This window comes from Somniosus microcephalus, chromosome 12 (genome assembly GCF_052327205.1).
Source record: "Somniosus microcephalus isolate GS21.2 chromosome 12, FLI_Smic_1.0, whole genome shotgun sequence".
Taxonomy (NCBI): domain Eukaryota; kingdom Metazoa; phylum Chordata; class Chondrichthyes; order Squaliformes; family Somniosidae; genus Somniosus; species Somniosus microcephalus.
Window position 1 is genome coordinate 231,632,568 of NC_140998.1, and position 14,682 is coordinate 231,647,249.

The 14,682-nt window shown below is 49.1% G+C and overlaps 1 protein-coding gene across 1 annotated transcript in view; it reads left to right on the forward strand.

The window, feature by feature from the left end:
• The first annotated feature begins 2,118 nt into the window (after window positions 1-2,118).
• LOC147110240 (WD repeat-containing protein 70-like) overlaps window positions 2,119-14,682 on the forward strand; it is a 118,794-nt gene continuing 106,230 nt past the window's right edge. The window contains exon 1 of the mRNA XM_086004138.1: window positions 2,119-2,220. The gene's annotated coding sequence lies outside the window, so the exon portion shown is untranslated. The remainder of the gene's footprint in view (window positions 2,221-14,682) is intronic.

Here is a 14,682-nt window from a genome sequence, read left to right on the forward strand (position 1 = left end):
ATGGCTGGTCCAGTTCAGTTTCTGATCAATGGTAACCCCCAGGATGTTGATAGTGGGGGATTCAGCGATGGTAATGCCATTGAATGTCAAGGGGAGATGGTTAGAGTCTCGCTTGTTGGAGATGGTCATTGCCTGGCACTTGTGTGGTGCAAATGTTAGTTGCCACTTGTCAACCCAAGTCTGAATGTTGTCCAGGTCTTGCTGCATATGGACACGGACTGCGTCAGTATCTGACGAGTCTCGAATGGTGCTGAACAGTGTGCAATCATCAGCGAACATCCCCACTTCTGACCTTATGATGGAGGAAAGGTCATTGATGAAACAGCTGAAGATGGTTGGGCCTAGGACACTGCCCTGAGGAACTCCTGCAGTGATGTCATGTGATTGAGATGAATGACCTCCAACAACCACAGCCAACTTCCTTTGTGCTAGGTATGATTCCAACCAATGGAGAGTTTTCCCCTAGTACCACCTCCCTCTCGATGCTAATATGTTCAAGTATATCACAGTCCCCCTGCCCGATTTCTATGTCTACATCGTCCTTCTCCATAGTGAACACAGATGCAAAAAATTCATTTAAAACCCCACCTACATCTTCTGGCTCCACATACAGATTGCCACTTTGGTCCCTAATGGGCCCTACTCTTTCCCTAGTTATCCTCTTGCCCTTAGTATACTTATAAAACACCTCAGGATTTGCCTTTATTTTGCTCGCCAGTGTTATTTCATGGCCCCTCCTCGCTCTCCTAATTTCTTTTTTAAGTATCCCCCTGCACTTTTTATACTCCTCTAGGGCTTCCTCTGTCTTTAGTTCCTTGTATCTGCCAAAAGCCCCCCTTTTTTTCCTAATCCATTCTCGTATATCCCTTGACATCCAAGGTTCCCTGGGCTTGTTGGTCCCACCCTTGACTTTTACGGGAACATGTTGCCATTGTACTCTCTCAATTTCCTTTCTGGAAGACTCCCATTGCTCCGATGTGGATTTTCCTACAAGAAGCTGATCCCAGTCCACTGGCCAGATCCTGCCTTATCATATTAAAATCGGCCTTCCCCCAATTTAGAACCTTTATTTCCGGTCCATCTCTGTTCTTTTCCATGACTACCTTAAATCTCACCGAATTATGGTCACTGTCACCAAAGTGCTCACCTACTAACACTTCTACCACTTGCCCGGCCACATTCCCTAGAATTAGGTCCAGTACCGCCCCTCTCTTGTAGGACTTTCTACATGCTGGCTCAAAAAGCTCTCCTGGATGCACTTTAAGCATATGGGATCTTGAGCTTCATAAATAGAGGTATTGAGTGCAAAAGTAGAGAAGTTATGCTGAACCTTTATAAAGCGCTGGTTAGGCCACAACTGGAGTATTGCATCCAGTTCTGGTCACCACACTTTAGGAAGGATGTGAAGGCCCTTGAGAGGGTGCAGAGGAGATTTACCCGAATGGTTCCGGGGGTGGGGGATCTTAGCCACAAGGACAGGTTGGAGAAGCTGGATTTGTTTTCATTAGAGCAAAGGAGGTTGAGGGGTGATTTGATAGAGGTGTACAAGATTATGACGGGTTTGGATAGGCTAGACGAGGAAAGGCTGTTCCCACTAGTTGATGGGACAAGGACTGGGGGACACAGATTTAAGGTTTTGGGCAAGAGATACAGGGGGGATGTGAGGAAAAACTGTTTTACGCAGCGAGTGGTGATGACCTGGAACTCGCTGCCGATGAAAGCGGAGACACTCAATGTTTTCAAAGGGAGACTGGATAGGCACTTGAGGGCTACGGCGATAGAGCGGGGGAATGGGACTGACTGGATTGCTCTGCAGAGAGCCGGCACGGACTCGATGGGCCGAATAGCCTCCTTCTGTGCCTCTATGACTCATTCTGATCTTAGCTTCTTGGGGACAGAGATGACAAACTGCAAGAGCCTGGATATCGGGAGCCTCCAGTATAAATGAGGCACTGACAGTGCCCTGGAGCAAAGTCCAGCTCTGGGAGACGGCAAATAGGTGGCCTTGTGTGTGTGTAATTAATCGAGCGCAGCGTTGTGCTGGGATGGTGCAGGTAATGAGTTTCGTGGAGTAGAGTATGGGCAGGCCCTGATCTCTCACATCAGTCGATTCACTGACCAGAACCTTTGTGTTTTGCAGAGGGGCTAAACTCTGTGTAGTGAAAACAAAGCGAAAAGCAAAGCAGAGTCAGACTGTCACGCAGGATTACATCATCACACGTAAGTACACGGCCTGTCCAAGCAATCAGCAGCTCTACCACACGACATTCACGCTCCCATTCTCCGGCAAACGTGGACCAGGCCGAGCCCCCGGGGGCTGACTGTGCAGCACCCGGCAGAGGGAGACTAGGGACATGATGCTTTAATATACCTTGTCTCTATAAACCTGCCTGATATAACCCGCACTCCTCACTGTAACACTGATATAACCTGCACTCCTCACTGTAACACTCTGATATACCCCACACCGCTCACTGTAACACTCTGATATACCCCACACCGCTCACTGTAACACTCTGATATACCCCACACCCCTCACTGTAACACTCTGATATACCCCACACCGCTCACTGTGACACTGATATACCCCACACCCCTCACTGTAACACTGATATACCCCACACCCCTCACTGTAACACTGATATACCCCACACCCCTCACTGTAACACTGATATACCCCACACCCCTCACTGTAACACTCTGATATACCCCACACCGCTCACTGTGACACTGATATACCCCACACCCCTCACTGTAACACTCTGATATACCCCACACCGCTCACTGTAACACTGATATACCCCACACCGCTCACTGTAACACTGATATACCCCACACCGCTCACTGTAACACTGATATACCCCACACCGCTCACTGTGACACTCTGATATACCCCACACCGCTCACTGTAACACTCTGATATACCCCACACCGCTCACTGTAACACTGATATACCCCACACCCCTCACTGTAACACTCTGATATACCCTACACCCCTCACTGTAACACTGATATACCCCACACCCCTCACTGTAACACTCTGATATACCCCACACCGCTCACTGTGACACTGATATACCCCACACCCCTCACTGTAACACTAATATACCCCACACCCCTCACTGTAACACTGATACCCCCACACCCCTCACTGCAACACTCATACCCCACACCCCTCACTGTAACACTGATATAACCCACACTCCTCACTGTAACACTGATATACCCCACACCCCTCACTGTGACACTGATATACCCCACACCGCTCACTGTAACACTGATATACCCCACACCGCTCACTGTGACACTGATATACCCCACACCCCTCACTGTAACACTGATATACCCCACACAATACAATACAATACAAATCGCTTTATTGGCATGATAAGGTACATCTTATGTTGCCAAAGCATCAAAATACATTTGTGGTTGAACACATAAACGCGGTTCCATTCATACAGTGTATAAACAGGTATATCCCTGAGTTTATAAATATATTTTCGCCTTGTTTATATATACTCTTGTCTTAGTTTACTGGTTGTCCCTCTGTTCATGGCAAGCTGTAACATAGTGTGCCGCCAGTGTTACACAGCTTCTCTCCTCCCCCAGTAGGAATGGGAGTTTTTGGTTGTCAGTCAGATTTCTGAATTCAGGGCATATTTGTGAGAATTTTTGATAGAAATTCTCTCTGATGCCCTGATATTTTCCACAGGCTGTGAGGAAGTGCATCTCTGTCTCAACTACTCCCTGACTGCAGTGAGAGCATATCCTGTCTTCTCTTGGCAGCCTGGTCTGCCTGTGTCTGCCTTTTTCGATCGCTAGGCTATGTTCGCTAAGTCTGTACCTTGTCAAGGTTCTTCTCAGTTTGTTATCCTTTACCATGGTTAGGTAATCAGCTATGTTGTATTGTCTGTTTAGGGCCAAGTAGCAATTGAGTTTGCTTTGGGTTTTTGTTGTTTCTGCCCAATATGACAGATATTTTTCCTTTTGCTTAGCGACGATTGTGTTGGGTCGAATTCTTTGTGTTACCCTGTCACTGTCCTGGGGCTGGTTATTGTTAGTATTGTTATTAGTTACTTTATTGAGTCCCAGGACTAGTTGACTGAGGGTATTCTTCTTTATGGTCAGCTCTTGGCATTTCAGGGCGTCGTAGTGATGGCATTGGGGGTTGCTCATTTGTAGGTGATTCCAAAATTTGGTGGCTCTTTTTTGGATAGTGATTATTAATGGGTATTGGCCTAGTTCCGCCCTGCATGCGTTGTTTACTGTTTTCCTTTGAGTCCGGAGGATACTTTTACAGAATTCCGCATGTAGGATCTCAATTGGGTGTTTGTCCCATTTTGCAAAATCTTGTTGTGTTAGTGGTCCCCAGACCTCACTGCCATAGAGTGCAATTGGTTCAATTACTGATTTGAAAATTTTGAGCCAAATGCTAATTGGGATTTCTATTTGGATTGATTTTTTGATGGCATAGAAAGCCCTTCTTGCTTTCTCTTTCAGTTCATTCACAGCCAGTTTGAAGTTTCCCGTAGAACTGATTTTTAAGCCCAAGTATGTGTAGTGAGTGGTTTGTTCAATTTTGGTTGTTCCTACTGTGAAATTTATTGTGGGTCCATGTTGTTTGGATCTTTGCTGGAACACAAGGACTTCGGTTTTTTGGGGATTTATTGTCAGGGCCCAAGTCTGGCAGTACGACTCCAGCAGGTCCAGGTTCTGCTGTAGCCCTCACTGTAACACTGATATACCCCTCACTGTAACACTGATATACCCCACACCGCTCACTGTAACACTGATATACCCCACACCCCTCACTGTAACACTGATATACCCCACACCCCTCACTGTAACACTGATATACCCCACACCGCTCACTGTAACACTGATATACCCCACACCCCTCACTGTAACACTCTGATATACCCCACACCGCTCACTGTGACACTGATATACCCCACACCCCTCACTGTAACACTGATATACCCCACACCCCTCACTGTAACACTGATATACCCGACACCGCTCACTGTAACACTGATATAACCCACACCCCTCACTGTAACACTGATATACCCCACACCCCTCACTGTAACACTAATATACCCCACACCCCTCACTGTGACACTGATATACCCCACACCCCTCACTGTAACACTGATATACCCCACACCCCTCACTGTAACACTAATATACCCCACACCCCTTAGTGTAACACTGATATACCCCACACCCCTCACTGTAACACTGATATACCCCACACCGCTCACTGTGACACTGATATACCCCACACCCCTCACTGTAACACTGACATACCCCACACCCCTCACTGTAACACTGATATACCCCACACCCCTCACTGTAACACTCTGATATACCCACACCCCTCACTGTGACACTGATATACCCCACACCACTCACTGTAACACTGATATACCCCACACCCCTCACTGTAACACTGATATACCCCACACCCCTCACTGTAACACTAATATACCCCACACCCCTCACTGTAACACTGATATACCCCACACCCCTCACTGTAACACTAATATACCCCACACCCCTCACTGTAACACTGATACCCCCACACCCCTCAATGTAACACTCATACCCCACAGCCCTCACTGTAACACTGATATACCCCACACTCCTCACTGTAACACTGATATACCCCACACCCCTCACTGTAACACTCTGATATACCCCACACCCCTCACTGTAACACTCTGATATACCCCACACTCCTCATTGTAACCCTCTGAGCGGTGTGGGGTATATCAGAGGGTTACACTGAGGAGTGTGGGGTATATCAGTGTTACAGTGAGCGGTGTGGGGTATATCACTGTAACACTGATATACCCGACACCGCTCACTGTAACACTCATACCCCACACCCCTCACTGTAACACTCTGATATACCCCACACCCCTCACTGTAACACTGATATACCCCACACCGCTCACTGTAACACTGATATACACCACACCCCTCACTGTAACACTGATATACCCCACACCCCTCACTGTAACACTCATACCCAACACCCCTCACTGTAACACTGATATAACCCACACTCCTCACTGTAACACTGATATACCCCACACCCCTCACTGTAACACTGATATACCCCACACTCCTCACTGTGACACTGATACCCCCACACCCCTCACTGTGACACTGATATACCCCACACTCCTCACTGTAACACTCATACCCCACACCCCTCACCGTGACACTAATATACCCCACACCCCTCACTGTGACACTCTGATATACCCCACAGCCCTCACTGTAACACTCTGATATACACCACACCGCTCACTGTAACACTGATATACCCCACACCCCTCACTGTGACACTCTGATATACCCCACAGCCCTCACTGTAACACTCTGATATACACCACACCGCTCACTGTAACACTGATATACCCCACACCCCTCACTGTAACACTCTGATATACCCCACACCGGTCACTGTAACACAGATATACCCCACACCCCTCACTGTAACACTGATGTACCCCACACCCCTCACTGTAACACTCTGATATACCCCACACCGCTCACTGTAACACTGATATACCCCACACCGCTCATTGTAACACAGATATACCCCACACCCCTCACTGTGACACTGATATACCCCACACCCCTCACTGTAACACTCTGATATACCCCACACCGCTCACTGTAACACAGATATACCCCACACCCCTCACTGTAACACTGATATACCCCACACCCCTCACTGTGACACTCTGATATACCCCACATTCCTCACTGTAACACTCTGATATACCCCACACCGCTCACTGTAACATTGATATACCCCACACCCCTCACTGTAACACTGTGATATACCCCACACCCCTCACTGTGACATTCTGATATACCTCACACCCCTCACTGTGACACTGATATACCCCACACCCCTCACTGTAACACTGATATACCCCACACCCCTCACTGTAACACTGATAACCCCACACCCCTCACTGTAACACTCATACCCTACACCCCTCACTGTAACACTGATATAACCCACACTCCTCACTGTAACACTGATATACCCCACACCGCTCACTGTAACACTGATATACCCCACACAGCCCACTGTAACACTCTGATATACCCCACACCCCTCACTGGAACACTCATACGCCACACCCCTCACTGTGACACTGATATACCCCACACCCCTCACTGTAACACTCTGATATACCCCACACCGCTCACTGTAACACTGATATACCCCACACCCCTCACTGTAACACTCTGATATACCCCACACCCCTCACTGTGACACTGATATACCCCACACCCCTCACTGTAACTCTGATATACCCCACACCCCTCACTGTGACACTGATATACCCCTCACCGTAACACTGATATACCCCACACCCCTCACTGTAACACTCTGATATACCCCACACCCCTCACTGTGACACTCTGATATACCCCACACCGCTCACTGTAACACAGATATACCCCACACCCTTCACTGTAACACTCATACCCCACACCCCTCACTGTAACACTGATATAACCCACACTCCTCACTGTGACACTGATATACCCCACACTCCTCACTGTGACACTGATATACCCCACACCCCTCACTGTGACACTGATATACCCCACACCCCTCACTGTGATACTCTGATATACCCCACACTCCTCACTGTAACACTCATACCCCTCACCGTGACACTGATATACCCCACACACCTCACTGTGACACTGATATACCCCACACCGCTCACTGTAACACTGATATACCCCACACCCCTCACTGTAACACTGATATACCCCACACCCCTCACTGTAACACTGATATACCCCACACCCCTCACTGTAACACTGATATACCCCACACCGCTCACTGTAACACTGATATACCCCACACCCCTCACTGTAACACTGATATACCCCACACCCCTCACTGTAACACTGATATACCCCACACCGCTCACTGTAACACTGATATACCCCACACCCCTCACTGTAACACTGATATACCCCACACCCCTCACTGTAACACTGATATACCCCACACCCCTCACTGTAACACTAATATACCCCACACCCCTCACTGTAACACTGATATACCCCACACCCCTCACTGTAACACTAATATACCCCACACCCCTCACTGTAACACTGATATACCCCACACCCCTCACTGTAACACTCTGATATACCCCACACCGCTCACTGTGACACTGATATACCCCACACCCCTCACTGTAACACTGATATACCCCACACCCCTCACTGTAACACTGATATACCCCACACCCCTCACTGTAACACTGATATACCCGACACCGCTCACTGTAACACTGATATAACCCACACCCCTCACTGTAACACTGATATACCCCACACCCCTCACTGTAACACTAATATACCCCACACCCCTCACTGTAACACTGATATACCCCACACCGCTCACTGTAACACTGATATACCCCACACCCCTCACTGTAACACTCTGATATACCCCACACCGCTCACTGTGACACTGATATACCCCACACCCCTCACTGTAACACTGATATACCCCACACCCCTCACTGTAACACTCTGATATACCCACACCCCTCACTGTGACACTGATATACCCCACACCACTCACTGTAACACTGATATACCCCACACCCCTCACTGTAACACTGATATACCCCACACCCCTCACTGTAACACTGATATACCCCACACCACTCACTGTAACACTGATATACCCCACACCGCTCACTGCGACACTGATATACCCCACACCCCTCACTGTAACACTGATATACCCCACACCCCTCACTGTAACACTGATATACCCCACACCCCTCACTGTAACACTCTGATATACCCACACCCCTCACTGTGACACTGATATACCCCACACCACTCACTGTAACACTGATATACCCCACACGCCTCACTGTAACACTGATATACCCCACACCCCTCACTGTGACACTGATATACCCCACACCCCTCACTGTGACACTGATATAACCCACACCGCTCACTGTGACACTAATATACCCCACACCCCTCACTGTAACACTGATATACCCCACACCCCTCACTGTAACACTGATATACCCCACACCGCTCACTGTAACACTCTGATATACCCCACACCCCTCACTGTAACACTGATATACCCCACACCCCTCACTGTAACACTGATATACCCCACACCCCTCACTGTGACACTCTGATATACCCCACACCCCTCACTGTAACACTCTGATATACCCCACACCCCTCACTGTGACACTGATATACCCCACACCCCTCACTGTGGCACTGATATACCCCACAACCCTCACTGTAACACTGATATACCCGACACCGCTCACTGTAACACTCATACCCCACACCCCTCACTGTGACACTGATATACCCCACACCCCTCACTGTAACACTCTGATATACCCCACACCCCTCACTGTAACACTGATATACCCCACACCGCTCACTGTAACACTGATATACCCCACACCCCTCACTGTAACACTGATATACCCCACACCCCTCACTGTAACACTGATATACACCACACCCCTCACTGTAACACTGATATACCCCACACCCCTCACTGTAACACTCATACCCAACACCCCTCACTGTAACACTGATATACCCCACACCCCTCACTGTGACACTCTGATATACCCCACACCGCTCACTGTAACACTCTGATATACCCCACACCGCTCACTGTAACACTCTGATATACCCCACACCGCTCACTGTAACACAGATATACCCCACACCCCTCACTGTGACACTGATATACCCCACACCCCTCACTGTAACACTCTGATATACCCCACACCGCTCACTGTAACACTGATATACCCCACACCCCTCACTGTAACACTGATATACCCCACACCCCTCACTGTGACACTCTGATATACCCCACACTCCTCACTGTAACACTCTGATATACCCCACATCGCTCACTGTAACACTGATATACCCCACACCCCTCACTGTAACACTGATATACCCCACACTCCTCACTGTAACACTGATATACCCCACACCCCTCACTGTAACACTCTGATATACCCCACACCCCTCACTGTAACACTGATATACCCCACACCCCTCACTGTAACACTGATATACCCGACACCGCTCACTGTAACACTGATATAACCCACACCCCTCACTGTAACACTGATATACCCCACACCCCTCACTGTAACACTAATATACCCCACACCCCTCACTGTAACACTGATATACCCCACACCGCTCACTGTAACACTGATATACCCCACACCCCTCACTGTAACACTCTGATATACCCCACACCGCTCACTGTGACACTGATATACCCCACACCCCTCACTGTAACACTGATATACCCCACACCCCTCACTGTAACACTCTGATATACCCACACCCCTCACTGTGACACTGATATACCCCACACCACTCACTGTAACACTGATATACCCCACACCCCTCACTGTAACACTGATATACCCCACACCCCTCACTGTAACACTGATATACCCCACACCACTCACTGTAACACTGATATACCCCACACCGCTCACTGCGACACTGATATACCCCACACCCCTCACTGTAACACTGATATACCCCACACCCCTCACTGTAACACTGATATACCCCACACCCCTCACTGTAACACTCTGATATACCCACACCCCTCACTGTGACACTGATATACCCCACACCACTCACTGTAACACTGATATACCCCACACCCCTCACTGTAACACTGATATACCCCACACCCCTCACTGTGACACTGATATACCCCACACCCCTCACTGTGACACTGATATAACCCACACCGCTCACTGTGACACTAATATACCCCACACCCCTCACTGTAACACTGATATACCCCACACCCCTCACTGTAACACTGATATACCCCACACCGCTCACTGTAACACTCTGATATACCCCACACCCCTCACTGTAACACTGATATACCCCACACCCCTCACTGTAACACTGATATACCCCACACCCCTCACTGTGACACTCTGATATACCCCACACCCCTCACTGTAACACTCTGATATACCCCACACCCCTCACTGTGACACTGATATACCCCACACCCCTCACTGTGGCACTGATATACCCCACAACCCTCACTGTAACACTGATATACCCGACACCGCTCACTGTAACACTCATACCCCACACCCCTCACTGTGACACTGATATACCCCACACCCCTCACTGTAACACTCTGATATACCCCACACCCCTCACTGTAACACTGATATACCCCACACCGCTCACTGTAACACTGATATACCCCACACCCCTCACTGTAACACTGATATACCCCACACCCCTCACTGTAACACTGATATACACCACACCCCTCACTGTAACACTGATATACCCCACACCCCTCACTGTAACACTCATACCCAACACCCCTCACTGTAACACTGATATACCCCACACCCCTCACTGTGACACTCTGATATACCCCACACCCCTCACTGTAACACTCTGATATACCCCACACCGCTCACTGTAACACTCTGATATACCCCACACCGCTCACTGTAACACTCTGATATACCCCACACCGCTCACTGTAACACAGATATACCCCACACCCCTCACTGTGACACTGATATACCCCACACCCCTCACTGTAACACTCTGATATACCCCACACCGCTCACTGTAACACTGATATACCCCACACCCCTCACTGTAACACTGATATACCCCACACCCCTCACTGTGACACTCTGATATACCCCACACTCCTCACTGTAACACTCTGATATACCCCACATCGCTCACTGTAACACTGATATACCCCACACCCCTCACTGTAACACTGATATACCCCACACCCCTCACTGTAACACTGATACACCCCACACCCCTCACTGTAACACTGATATACCCCACACCCCTCACTGTAACACTCTGATATACCCCACACCCCTCACTGTAACACTGATATACCCCACACCCCTCACTGTAACACTGATACACCCCACACCCCTCACTGTAACACTGATATACCCCACACCCCTCACTGTAACACTCTGATATACCCCACACCCCTCACTGTAACACTGATATACCCCACACCCCTCACTGTAACACTGATATACCCGACACCGCTCACTGTAACACTGATATAACCCACACCCCTCACTGTAACACTGATATACCCCACACCCCTCACTGTAACACTAATATACCCCACACCCCTCACTGTAACACTGATATACCCCACACCGCTCACTGTAACACTGATATACCCCACACCCCTCACTGTAACACTCTGATATACCCCACACCGCTCACTGTGACACTGATATACCCCACACCCCTCACTGTAACACTGATATACCCCACACCCCTCACTGTAACACTCTGATATACCCACACCCCTCACTGTGACACTGATATACCCCACACCACTCACTGTAACACTGATATACCCCACACCCCTCACTGTAACACTGATATACCCCACACCCCTCACTGTAACACTGATATACCCCACACCACTCACTGTAACACTGATATACCCCACACCGCTCACTGCGACACTGATATACCCCACACCCCTCACTGTAACACTGATATACCCCACACCCCTCACTGTAACACTGATATACCCCACACCCCTCACTGTAACACTCTGATATACCCACACCCCTCACTGTGACACTGATATACCCCACACCACTCACTGTAACACTGATATACCCCACACCCCTCACTGTAACACTGATATACCCCACACCCCTCACTGTGACACTGATATACCCCACACCCCTCACTGTGACACTGATATAACCCACACCGCTCACTGTGACACTAATATACCCCACACCCCTCACTGTAACACTGATATACCCCACACCCCTCACTGTAACACTGATATACCCCACACCGCTCACTGTAACACTCTGATATACCCCACACCCCTCACTGTAACACTGATATACCCCACACCCCTCACTGTAACACTGATATACCCCACACCCCTCACTGTGACACTCTGATATACCCCACACCCCTCACTGTAACACTCTGATATACCCCACACCCCTCACTGTGACACTGATATACCCCACACCCCTCACTGTGGCACTGATATACCCCACAACCCTCACTGTAACACTGATATACCCGACACCGCTCACTGTAACACTCATACCCCACACCCCTCACTGTGACACTGATATACCCCACACCCCTCACTGTAACACTCTGATATACCCCACACCCCTCACTGTAACACTGATATACCCCACACCGCTCACTGTAACACTGATATACCCCACACCCCTCACTGTAACACTGATATACCCCACACCCCTCACTGTAACACTGATATACACCACACCCCTCACTGTAACACTGATATACCCCACACCCCTCACTGTAACACTCATACCCAACACCCCTCACTGTAACACTGATATACCCCACACCCCTCACTGTGACACTCTGATATACCCCACACCCCTCACTGTAACACTCTGATATACCCCACACCGCTCACTGTAACACTCTGATATACCCCACACCGCTCACTGTAACACTCTGATATACCCCACACCGCTCACTGTAACACAGATATACCCCACACCCCTCACTGTGACACTGATATACCCCACACCCCTCACTGTAACACTCTGATATACCCCACACCGCTCACTGTAACACTGATATACCCCACACCCCTCACTGTAACACTGATATACCCCACACCCCTCACTGTGACACTCTGATATACCCCACACTCCTCACTGTAACACTCTGATATACCCCACATCGCTCACTGTAACACTGATATACCCCACACCCCTCACTGTAACACTGATATACCCCACACCCCTCACTGTAACACTGATACACCCCACACCCCTCACTGTAACACTGATATACCCCACACCCCTCACTGTAACACTCTGATATACCCCACACCCCTCACTGTAACACTGATATACCCCACACCCCTCACTGTAACACTGATACACCCCACACCCCTCACTGTAACACTGATATACCCCACACCCCTCACTGTAACACTCTGATATACCCCACACCCCTCACTGTAACACTGATATACCCCACACCCCTCACTGTAACACTGATATACCCGACACCGCTCACTGTAACACTGATATAACCCACACCCCTCACTGTAACACTGATATACCCCACACCCCTCACTGTAACACTAATATACCCCACACCCCTCACTGTAACACTGATATACCCCACACCGCTCACTGTAACACTGATATACCCCACACCCCTCACTGTAACACTCTGATATACCCCACACCGCTCACTGTGACACTGATATACCCCACACCCCTCACTGTAACACTGATATACCCCACACCCCTCACTGTAACACTCTGATATACCCACACCCCTCACTGTGACACTGATATACCCCACACCACTCACTGTAACACTGATATACCCCACACCCCTCACTGTAACACTGATATACCCCACACCCCTCACTGTAACACTGATATACCCCACACCACTCACTGTAACACTGATATACCCCACACCGCTCACTGCGACACTGATATACCCCACACCCCTCACTGTAACACTGATATACCCCACACCCCTCACTGTAACACTGATATACCCCACACC